The following is a 12,815-nucleotide window of genomic DNA, read 5'->3' as shown; positions in this document are numbered from 1 at the left end:
CTCCTGTAATAAGTAATATCCACCAACTAAAGTTAAGAGACTATGCTCCCAGTATAGTGTTTAACCAAAACAAAATACTTGCCCCTCAAAAAAACACCTTTATTAAAGCCTCCTCGGTAACAGCAAAAAGTCATACCACATCAGACAAGAGCCACTTTAACCACCAGATTGCCCCACGGCCGGCAGAGAGACCCAGAAACTAGCCGTTAGGCCTAATCTCCAGCATATGTTGGCCCAGCCACCATCTGAGTGGTTGCAGGGTCACAGCTGCCAACAGAGAGCAACGGACACCAAGAGATGGGCACCGTATTTTACAGAAGGCCCTCGCAACCAGTAAAAAAGCTACCTGAACAAAGGCAAACTTGTCCTACCTTTTGGCACTTGAAAGGCCCTGATCAAGAATATTGATTCCTCAGATATCCGTGCTTCTATGCTCTTCTTCCCCAAGCCGAAATGTCTTAGTCGTCAGGGCAAATCTCCGTTGTTGTTTCCAAGAAGGTCCATATGGGGCAGTCAGTATCCCTGAAATGAAAAACCATAGTTTTCAACATTCATAGGAAATTATTTATAGGTTTTTAAATAAATAATTTTGAATATGGTTGTTTTTTTTAAAGCCTGTTTGTTTCATTATTATAGAAGGCGAGTACTTTAAACATATTTATTACAAATCGTGGTGTATTACATGGTGTGGTTGTGCAACCTCACCATTTAATACACTTACCAACCCCTTTAACCCAGAAAGTTTCATTCGAAAACCTTGTTGTGTCCTGGCCCCCACCCTTTTCTCCCTTTTTATCAATGGGATGATTGAGCATCTCCTGCGCTCCGCTAATTTGGATTTTCCGATCCTCGCGGGGCGTAGGATACCGGCCCTTATGTTCGCGGATGACACGCTCTTGTTATCCAAATCTTTCATGGGCGTCCAGCGTACATTGGAGGCCTTTTGCTCTTTCTGCGAAAAAAGGGATTTGGAACTGAACCTATCCAAAACAAAATTTATGGTTTTCAGTTCCAAGTTAATCAACTGTCCCCACCCTAAGATGGGAGATGTAGAACTAGATAGGGTTGCCACCTTTGACTATCTAGGGGTGACCCTCAATGATAAAATGAAATGGGGGTCTCACATGGCAAAGGCAAACCTGAAGCTAGCTCAATCAGTGGGGGGTTTACTGAAGGTTTTTAATAACACCTCTTCCAAACCTTTGGGCCCCCCTATGGAAATCTATAAATCCCAAGCAAGAGGGGGCGCGCTATACAGCGCTGAGCTTTGGGGGTATTCTACTCCTGCTTCTTTAGCGGTAATTGAGAATTCCTTTATTAGGCGTCTGCTGAAATTACCTGCAAGTACCCCCCTAATCCCCTTGAGATTGGATTTAGGCTTAGTTCCTATAGAAGAAATTGCCCTGAATCGCCCTCTCCTGTTCTGAAGACGACTTTGGTCAACACCTGAGCTTGCAAGCTATAGGCTTGACCTGGCCGATATATTGGCAAGGGGGAAACTGGAAAAGATTCCTTGGCTAACTTACGTTAAGACCCTGTGTTATGCCATAGGGAAGGGGGACCTTTGGTCCGTCCCGGAAGAGACAAGCCGCACATTATCCAAGAAATCTTTGAGTGAGGCTTTGTGTCTCTATCGGAAGGAAATGTTATTACATTCTTCTCTGGGTAGGCTTACAGGCACCTTTTTGGACATTAAGTCCAGCCCCCAGTACGAAACCTTCCTGGATGTTATCCAACCCCCCCTGGCAAAGAAACTTTACATCCAGTTTCGTCACAGTTCGTTACCTTTGAGGGCCTTTACATGTAGATGGTCTAACGCATCTGATCGTTCAAGCATGTGTCCTGCTTGTATTGATATTTGTGAAACTGAGATGCATGTTGTTCTTTTTTGCCCTCTTTATATCAAGGCTAGGAAGAAATGGATTATTCAGCTCTGTAAGTCTAGGGGCCTTAGGGACTACCAGGTAGTCTTTAGAATTTTAAAATATGATACCACCCCATTGATAGTCTTTGCGATGGCCAAATATCTTTTTTCCATGTGGCTCACCAGGTCCAAAAAAATGATCATTGTCCCACAACCCTTTTGATTCCAGTATCATTATTATTGCAATTCTAGAATCTGCTGGTGCTCTGAGATTATTTTGGGCTTTGGTCACAGTTCCAACAAATTGGCTTCTTGTGGAAATAATTTACCTTTGTTTCTCTGTGCAAATTTTTTAGCATAAAGTTTTAATGTTTTTATGGCCTGCACTCTATGTATATGTTGATTTAATTGTCTTTTATTGTACAGAATTATTTATGTCTTTTTATGGCATTATGCCGAAATAAAAGCTTTTGACTGACTGACTGACTGGCAGTCAGTATCCCTGAAATGAAAAACCATAGTTTTCAACATTCATAGGAAATTATTTATAGGTTTTTAAATAAATAATTTTGAATATGGTTGTTTTTTTTAAAGCCTGTTTGTTTCATTATTATAGAAGGCTAGTACTTTAAACATATTTATTACAAATCGTGGAGTATTACATGGTGTGGTTGTGCAACCTCACCATTTAATACACTTACCAACCCCTTTAACCCAGAAAGTTTCATTTGAAAACCTTCGGCTCAACCCTGGGTAGCTGTGGCTCTGAGCAGCAAGGCTTACTCAAAGAACAGTTTAAACAGCTCCAAAACAACTGAAAAAGAAACCAACAAGAAATCCAATACCAATTTATAACAAGCATTTGCAATGCAATAGGTCTCTCATTTGCGGGAGTTAGAGCTATTGGCACTGTAAATGGTAATGTCTTTTACCCCTGTGTTTTGTTTGGAGTGTTGTGGATGTAAGTGGTGTGGAGTGGAATTATGTGGGTTGGATTGGAATTGGTATTTGTGGGATTGTTTGAGTTGGTATTGTGTGGTGTGTAGTGTATTTGTGTGGCATGGTGAACAGGGGTGAGAGCTTCAGAAAATAGAGTTAGAGGAAGATAGAGAGGGATAGGTAGTTTGTGCACGAAGTGGTGAATGAACTCTAGACAGATGATCATCAAGAGTGTGTGAGAAAGAGAGAGAGAAGTGAACAGCAGGCCACAGAGGTATAAAGAGGGAGTGTTTGTGTATATAGAAGACACCCGCAAAAGAGGAAGACAGTGTGGGTTTGAGGGACAGAAAAATTTGAAAAGGCACAGAAAATATATTGTGCTCAAAGATCTGAAGTTAACCGTATGATAGAGGTGTGAAGAGTGTATGAGCAAGTGAGGTGGGGGGGGGAAAGAGAGAGCGAGCGAGAGCGAGAGATGGAGAGAGATGGAGAGAGATGGGAGGGTTCCCTGGGGAGGGTGAAGAGAGAGGTTGGCTAGTGCACACCGCGATGGGCTACCAGAAGGTAGCATGTGTGAGCAGGTATTATAGAGAGGAGATAGAGAGTATGAGGGAGGAATGAGAGGGCCAGTGGGATTGCAAGATGAAAAGGGGTAGTGGGAGGCAGGGATGGGTTGTACTGGAATGGTTTGTTGTGGAATTGTGTGGTGAGGAGATGTGTAGTGGAAATATGTGGCATGGTGTGCTGTAGAATTATTTGGATAGTAATTAAATGGTATTAAGTGTAATGGAATTTTGTAGTGTAGTGTTGCGGAGGTGGTGATGCACTGGTGCGTAGTGTTGCTGAGGTGGTGGTGTGGTTGTGCAGATGTGGTGCTGAGTGATGCTTTGGTGGTGCTGTGCTCAGCTGGTGCTGTACTTATTCTGAAGAGGTGCTGCATTAAAAGCAGAATTGCTGCGGAGGTGGTGCTGCGATGGTGCTGTAGTGGTGCTGAGTTGGTGCTGGGCTTGTGGTGCATTGATGCAGAGGTGGTGCAGAGATGGTGCTGTGCTAGTATTGAGTGATGCTGAGGAGATGCAGCGCTGGTGCTGAAGAGATGTGGCGCTGGTGCTGAGTGATGCTGTGGTGGTGCCGAGTGATACTGTGGTGGTGCGCTGCTGCTGAGGTGTGCTGTTTTTGTGCCGAGTACCAGTGAGGTGATGCTGAGCATTGCTGAGGTGGTGCAGAGAGATGCTGAGATGGTGCTACCCTGCTGCGGAGTGATGTTTTGGTGGTGCTCATAAAGTACACTCTTAATTATGCTCTGCAAACCTAAGGTTCGTATTTAGAGGAGCCGAAGGCACACAAAGAATGAAAGTTCGGAAACAAAAGTTCAGAGAGCCCGATAGGCACCAGTCTCAGTACCTGCTTTGTAGAACTGCTGGCGCTAAGCATTGTTAGGACCTTGCCCAATTAAAGCCCTGAGCTGAGGGTCACAAAACATTTCCCCATAGCAACAGCCCCTATGTGGATTAACCCAACACCAAGAAATTCACACCTGACAACTCAGAGGGCATTGAGGACAGTGGGCACGTGCTATAGTAAAACTTGATATTATCACTGTCCCACTAAGTGAAGAGTTTGGAGCAGTAAAGGGAACGGTTTAATAATAGTTTCTAACAGTTGTAACATTGAACTACCTTACAAAATTTCCAAAAGAGCGAACATATGCACTGCGATTCAGGCATAGATAATATTGTGCGGCAGTTACGTGAGACAAGGCATTTTTTTTCCTCGTTTGCTCTGTGTTGTTGGAGCACAGTTAGACTTTCCCTGGGACAGCCATCATTACAGATTTATGCATCAGATATATAAACTGAAAAATAAACCTCACTCTTACGTCACTGTTAGACTCAAGAAAAAGGTTACTCTGGGAATTTCCCACAATGTAAGCAGTTTATCAAAGGCACCAGTTGTTACATAAAAATGTGTTTTTAATGGTTAGAAACCATTAAGTATTTGTTTATAATTGTATGAACTGAATGATCCATACTGTAAAAAAAAGAAAATTGTTATATGGTGGACTTGGATTACTGGGTGGTAAATGCCAAATATCTTAAAAAGATTAACAAAGTTAATATTCAAAAGTTGTGGCTATATCTAAATCCTCGTTTACTGATATGAAACATTATATGGTACTAGTAGTGTTGAGAGGTTCATTTTAGAGAGAACAGCAACATTTTGGAGACAATAATACTGCCCAGACAGGTATTATCTCTAAATTGTTGGCCTATATTGCACTGGTGTATAAAACTAACGGATAAATTAGGATGTGTGCTGATGTTCTCAATCTACATTTTAAAAAATGCTTGAAGGGCATCCTCTGTCCTCTCTCTAAATTAACTAATTTGGAAAATAACGTACTGGAGCAGTTGTCTGATAAGGATGAGCACAAGCCTTGGAAGTGCTTAGGAAAAGTGAAATCACAAAACAAAGTTCAACGTTGCTGTGGAGTATTTAGACCTTCGGATATTAATAAAAAAAGGCATCAAGCCAGAAATTAGATTAGCGGAAGCAACAGAAAAGATATCCAGACTGGGAAATATGGGACAGTTCATGCGACTCTTACGTGGGCTGGTTCTTATGAATAATTGAACCACTTCCCAAATTCAACTAGAACATTAAAGTAATTTAGGATGAAATGGCTGGAATTTGATTAGATGGACAGCTGTGATAAGGTTTTGTAATTGTGAAGAAGAGTTTACCTAGAATTGTATTGTTGGTACTGTATCATTTACACAGATAGGAATTTGTAAGAGTGATAGGAATTTCAGGTTTCATCACATTTTGATTACTATTTTTATGCAACAATATTGTCCTAAGTGGTGGTAGTGAGAGGCAATTCTCTGTTTTTATCAATTGAAATTGGCAGACTTCACAGTAAAGGGTGGACTCAAGTATCACGATGACCTTGTATCATACCAGGGCCAATGAAGGAGTTAGAGGATTTAACTGTGTTGTAAAATGATCTCCTAGATTGTAAGGAAGAAGGTGATGTTGTGGAATTATTGCAATATATACCCATTTATTCATGGAAGAGGCTACTTTGTTTTATAGCTTGGTATTATAGTAAGTTCTAAAGTGTGTCCACCCAGGACAGAAAGATGTGGAACAAGATTAATGCTAGTGATAAGTTAGCAAATAGAGAGAATGTTAAGCAAAGGAAGTACAATGGGTTATATCAAAAACAGGAGTGATGGATAATATGTGTCTGTTGTGTGTGTGTAGGCATGTTAAAGGAGTCAGGAAAGACAGAAAGAGTTAGCCTAGTATTTTTTACCCAAACATTTAATAAGGCCTCCCTTCCACATTTGCATTACTGTGTAAAAGGTGTTACATAGAATAGCCACAAAATACAGAAGGAACGCTTTCCCTTATTCTTACCTAGAACTCTGTTAAAGGTCAACATGAGAAGTCATGTCAATCAAAGAAGAATGACTGATCCATTCAAACCAATACCACCCAGGAATCAAGTTTAGCAGAGCAACAATGTTGGGTAGAGGAAACACACTAGACAAGTATTGGTTCCTGAACCTCGAGCAAGGAAGACCCCATGAGCGACCAAATCATTAAGTCGTACCTGCGTCCACATAAAAAGATACCAAGGCACCAAAGGAAGTAAAGAACCAATTCATATGTTGGAATGAACGAAAATACTGATGTAAACAAAGACTGGATTGAGTCAAAGGCATAAAAAGTGATATCTAACACCCAGTGAATGGATGAAAAGTTCCCTAAACGATGGACGGGCTGAAACCCCCAACCTTCAAGCAGTTGACTAGAATGCAGAAGAAATTAAAAGCTGGCTGAGAACATCGGTTCTGGCGGAGTCTGAAACAAGGATGGGATGAATCGGACACCAAAAGGGGGAGGGAATAGACAACGGCTGACGCTCAAATAGAAAAACCTTCAGAGAAATCCCACTACAGGGGTCCATACAGCATGGACAGCAAAGTCTGAAAGGCCAACTGCATTGTGCCAGAAGTTGTGGGCCAAAAGCCACTCAATCACCTCCCTCTACCCCTAAAAAGAAACCATGCTAGTCACTGACAAAGGAAACATGTCTCCTCCTTAAAAATAGAAACCCCTTATCCACATAGGAATCATGAAAGCATTCTTGAAATCGAATTATTCCTAAAAGTGTAAACATGTGCACAGAGTAAAACCACCACAGCAAGTAAATTAGAAAGTGCATGAACACTACTAAGTTGAAGTACAGAAAATCTACAGATTGTAGAAGTATATTATTATATACACAAGCATCTCTCATACGGACCTCACAAGGTATTGTATGAAACCTACTGACCAGAGACATCAAAAAGGAGCTGTCTGAAACCCATTGTGAACAAACAGAGTCCAATGCCTCTCTTGCATTTAACCATATCTTGAACACAGACAAGAAGGTGATAAATACCTACAGATCATCATGATTCATTCTACCGAATGTCACAGAGAACAATCATGCGACCCTTAGAAATGAGGATGACTGCCATATGTACATCCTGAGAGGAACAAAATGGTCTCTCTCACAGAAGGTCATCTTCAGAGATGCAGACTCCTTCCGATTACCATATCGGTTACCGCTCTTGTTACCAGTCTAAGCTCCCAGATGACTCTGGCAGGACACCATGGAAATCGAGCAACTGAGTAGGAAAAGGAACAAACCCTACTACTGCAGGGGCTCCCTCAAGATCCAGGAATGCACATCCAAGCTTGCAAACTCGGCAGTAGAGCTTAAAGAGCGTCCTGATAGCAACTGATATCCAGCGGATACAGGTGGTGAGAATAAATGTTTACCATTAAGGACAGGAGAGACCGAACATGACACTCTGAGAGAAAAATTCATACGTTATAGAAAAGATGAGGAAAACAAAGAATTTTAGTTACTGCATCGTAAAAGTATGCAAAAAAGAGTAGAATAGGTGATATCATTCGTATAGGGAACATAAGCTGTGTTATACTAAAGAAAAAGAACTATATTTTATTAATGTGTGTTAGAAAAACATGCACAGGATGAACTCTTACATTATAAAAAGTTTGCCTAAATATTTCTAATACCATTTATATGCAAGAATAACTAATGAGATTTATCAAATGGTACGATTGATACCAATTATGACAGTACATTTGACTAAAATCTACTTCTTTGTGTGTGTAACCGTGTGCACCGAAAATGAAAAAAGAAAAGTAGGTGCTACACATTTCTATTTCATGATGCTCCTGTGAAACTTATAGAGAATGTACTTCACCTATGTTTAAAATGTATGATTTGAAATGTATTTACACGTTGGTACATACAAAACGTTATAAGTACCCTATACTGACATGTATCAATTCTAATTCTACTAAGTGTTTCTAAGTGCATCAGAAGTTATACAAAACAAAATGACATCTTTATGTTGTTTTATGAATGTGTGCTTATAAAATTCTATATACTGCGTTGTTAGTCTAAATTAATATAGGCCTTAATACATTCACAAAGTGTTCTGCCTTGCTAAGCTCACTGTCTGTGAGAGATGTCTTCAGTATAACAAATTATGTGCAACAGTGTATTTCCTTACTGAGTTCACATGTATTGAACGAAAGATGTTGATACAATTAGGTTACCATTCCAGGACATCTGCTTGGGAAACTGTACTCTTTGAACTTTCTCCTATGTTCTACGTAAAGGAGCATTGTTCTAACGTTTCAAATACTGCATGGCTTAAGGACTGTACAATTGTCCCACCAATTTCTCTGCAACTTGTGCTTCTTTATGTCACCTGACAAACACTCCATACGAACTGACCAATGGGCTTAGTGGTCTGACCAGATGGGGTGACTCCAGGAGGTGTCACCCCCGGAAATGCTAAGAATATAACATTGCCTGACCTAACGGATAGCTCTCTCTCTCTAAAAATGTTATTAAAATGGTGACGGACGATTTGATCTTCTGCATATCCTGCTGATTACAAACTGCTAATGGAGATTTGCAGAGATTTCCTGGCAAATTAACTTGCCTGATGTGGACTCATCTGGCTTCTTTCTCAAACTGGTGCATATGCTATATACGCGTGTGGTCCCTTCCTACTTGAACTGGCACAATTGTCCCTTTGATGAACTCTTGAGCTTTTGGTACTTATTTTTAACCTTTCTTTATTTGTCTTATTACCCTATGCAGTCTATTGATACACTTATGTTTCTAAATTTTGATAAATTAAACTAAATATTCTACTTTGATTCAGCGGTCATGATTTATCTTTATATAAGTGAGTGTGCACTTCCAATTTTGGTTTACTAATGACTAAGGGAGATCCTATTAGAGAGATCTCAGAGCATCAATTTTCTAATGTTATCATTCTGCATAGTTTTAGCTGAACTTTTGGTATGTATGATTTTGCTCGACTACATTTCTTCAGGAAATTTGGGCTTGCAGTGATAATTCTTTACCTTTATTGTCTTGAGAGTAATCTACATGAGCTTGATATCAACTTTGCAATTCAGTTGTCCAATTCCTGGTCCTTATCGGATGACTGTTAGGACCCTTTATATCCAATTCCTCTTGGCATCCAGCAAGGTCCATCGGAGGACCAAGAGAGTGGTAAAATAATTCTTGAAATTCCGGTCTGTTAACTATTGGCACACATGGAAAAAGGAGTAAAAATCTTAACTGTAAAAGTTAGGATCAACATTGTCTATCAAGTTTGCGAGACAGAAAAAACAAAGTCTGCTGCTCCTGATCCCTTCGTATGGCAAGCAAGAAGAGAAGGGTCTTTACCTACATACCAGGGAGATGTGTTTTTTTCAATTTTGAAAGGGATAGGCAAGGAAATTCGGTCTACTGTGGGAAGGGATACCTGTTTGTCAGGACTGGGATGAGGAAGTCACACTAGGAAGTAATGCAAGCACAAAACAGAGGGGTCAAATGCACTTTAATTTTGCATATAATCATTGTAGATTAAATCAGCTCAATACAACATTCTTAATATGAAGAAACTATTAGGAGCTCATTTTGTTGAGGTGAAAATTGACATAGATTAGGAGTCTGAAATCTCACAAGAAAAGAACCAATGACCGCATCCATTGGGATGATCTAGTGGTATGCGACAGTAATTAAGCTCTTCCTCCTCCTACCCATATGACAAAATACAAGAGAAAAGCCATGTGGGTTTCATCATAAATAATTTAAAAATATGTTGTCAAACATATGGGGGGGGGGGGGAAGAAATCAAAGAATGTTCTGCAATGATACTCATAACATAGCCACAATAAAATAGGCTCCAGAGTTGTGTAAGTTATACAGTAGCCTGATTTGTATTTTGATTCAAGGTGCAAATATAAAGTTATATTTCTGATCCGAGTACTGGCCTGGATGTTTGCACTTTATTGTCTTTAAAGCCAGCATTACCACTAGTTCAATTTCTTCTCTAGCGTGGCCTTTTTTTATATTAAGGATGTCAAGATAAATGACAATTGTACACCTGGTTTTATGAAATTATCCAAAAAATAGGAGATCCTAGTTGACAAAAATCCAAATGATATTTTCAGAAGCAATCCAGATTTCTGGAATCAGGAAATTAAGAAGAAACTGAAGTGGTTTTAGTTCTAGGATAGACTTAAAATTGTACTTTCCATAATGTTGAGAGAAAATTGTATTTTCCTTGTATTAGAGTGTCATTCTCGAGCCAAATTTAACACAGGATTACTGTAGTACCAGATAGGCAACATCTTGATGTTAAACAAAACAACCAAGAAAGTATATTAATAATACTGTAAATCAATGAATTTTCTTTACATTGAACATTAATCACCAGACCAGTCACAAACCAAGACCGAAGAGCACTACCCTGGAATTTTACATGATCAGTTACTTGGATGACTTTGATGGCACAATGAAGGACAAGGAAGCTTAAGTTAATTTTCATCCATTAACATCTCATACTAGTGATGTTTGAGGACGCAGAACACTAGATTAAACTGTAACTTTTGGAATGCTGAGAGTTTTACAAAGCAATCATCCATTTTCTTTGTACATTGCAAGGCGGAGTAGAACATTACCAAATATTATTCCTACAGGCTATGATTTGACTGCAGAGTGGTGCAATACTTCCATGGTATACTCTAGTTAAACAGAGTATTTTTTCTGTGTACCAAAGACATGTTATAAAGTGCTAAATATTAGTTCAGTATGAATGAATGAATAAATACTTTTATTTGATTTCATTAAAAAAATATATATATCACAAAAGGGTGGAGAACCACCATTCATGAAATGTACATTTTGGAGTAAAAACAGGTGAATACAAAACATACAGACATTACAATAAGTGAGTTTCTGGATGAGGTGTACTGAAACTTATTAGTTAGTTAATGGTTTCCTTTTTTTCTAGTTCTGTTGCTGTGGTTTTGAGGAATTTTATGGCTCTACAGGACAGTTGGATTGATAGTCCTCCGAGGCATTGCATGACGGCTACTCTACATGACCTTATTTGTTCCTTCCTAAAGGCTTCCTGGAGGACGGTTCTTCAGGTCTCTACCAGGGTAGGGCAGATGCATAGTAAGTGTAGAAAAGACTCGTCCCATCCTCCGCATAAGCGACATTCCTTGGATTGCCAGGGGTATTTCCATTTTGGTGTCAAGTCTTTTGATGGAAATGACCCCAGCCGCAGTAACGGTAGATAGTGCTTTTTCTCCTGGGAAAAGTGGTCTAGCAGGTATGGTTGGGGTTTCAGCCGCTGATAGCCTTGGATCACGGCCCAGGCATGGTTTTGTTTTGAGAAAGCTGTTTTGTCTATTAATAAGGAGGTCCTTTTGATTGCCTTATTCACTACGGTTTAAAAACTGGAATAGGTGGGGAGGGTAAGCCAGGCCTACTCTAGCTGCAATGCCAGGAGGGAATCCTTCAGAACACTGAACATTGAGTTGTTTAGCCTGGCTTGGGTTTCGATTTCTTCCCAACAGTGATGCGCAAGGGTGTTGTCCTCTGCCTCCCTCATTCTCCAGTAGTATTTGGCTAATGCCCCTTGTCTATCGGGAGTTTGGTTTCTTAGTTCGTACTCGAGTCGAATTTGGGATTGTGAAATATGTCGGGGGATTGAGAACAGGTCCTTAAAGAAGGTTGATTGTGCTGAGTTTAAGGAGGTGGCATCTTTCAGGTTTAGAATTTCCGAGCCGTATGAGATAGAGGGTAGGAATTTTGCTGAAATGGCTTTGAGCAAATGGCCTGTAGAACACCCAGTAAGTCTATTCTTTAAAACTCTGAAGGCAAACTGCAGTTGTTTAGCTCTGGTACGACCTTGTCCCAATTGTAATTTGAAATTGAGGTTACGGTCTATATGGAAACCTAGATATATGTAGGAGTCTACCGGGGACAGAAGTTGCCCATCCAGGTGCCAGATGAATTTGCGGTGTGCCTTTGTTTTGACTCGTCTGGCGAAACACATCACTTTTGTTTTTTGGTGGTTGATGGTTAGTTGAGCCATGATGGTATAAGCTCCTAGTTTGGTGATGAGTCGCTGCAGGCCTACAGGTGTTTGTGCAAGGAGCACAATGTCATCCGCGTATTGCACACTTGGTGTGGAGACGTTGCCCAGTTTTGGGGGGTCAGATTGGATTGACCGTAGTTGTTTATCAAGGTCAGCAGTGTAGATGTTAAAGAAGCAGGGTGCCAGCAGACACCCTTGTTTTAACCCGTTAAGGGTTTGGAACTTTTTGGTTATACTGTGCCCGTCTCCTTTCCTGACCTGAACCCACCTCAGGGAATACAAATTGATTATGGCGTCCAAGAGTTTGGTTGGGACACCCCAGTTATGCATTTTTACCCATAGCTTGGCTCTCGGGACTTTGTCAAAGGCTGCTTTGAGGTCTATGAAGCATGCATACAAAGGCCTGGATTTTGCGAGAGCTTGGTTGGCTAGCAGGGTGACCGCGGAGATGTTCGTGAGTGTGCCCATCCCTGCCCTGAATCCGGTTTGGGTGTAGGGAATGAGGTTAC

General features: G+C 40.4%; 1 pseudogene; it reads right to left on the bottom strand.

Annotated features, from left to right (window-relative positions):
* Positions 1–12,815, bottom strand: part of LOC146772833 (cytochrome P450 2J2-like) — a 69,664-nt pseudogene that overhangs the window by 31,185 nt on the left and 25,664 nt on the right.

Source organism: Triturus cristatus, chromosome 12, assembly GCF_964204655.1.
Source record: "Triturus cristatus chromosome 12, aTriCri1.1, whole genome shotgun sequence".
NCBI lineage: Eukaryota > Metazoa > Chordata > Amphibia > Caudata > Salamandridae > Triturus > Triturus cristatus.
Note: the sequence above shows the minus strand (reverse complement) of the source record. Positions and strands in the feature narration are given on the sequence as shown.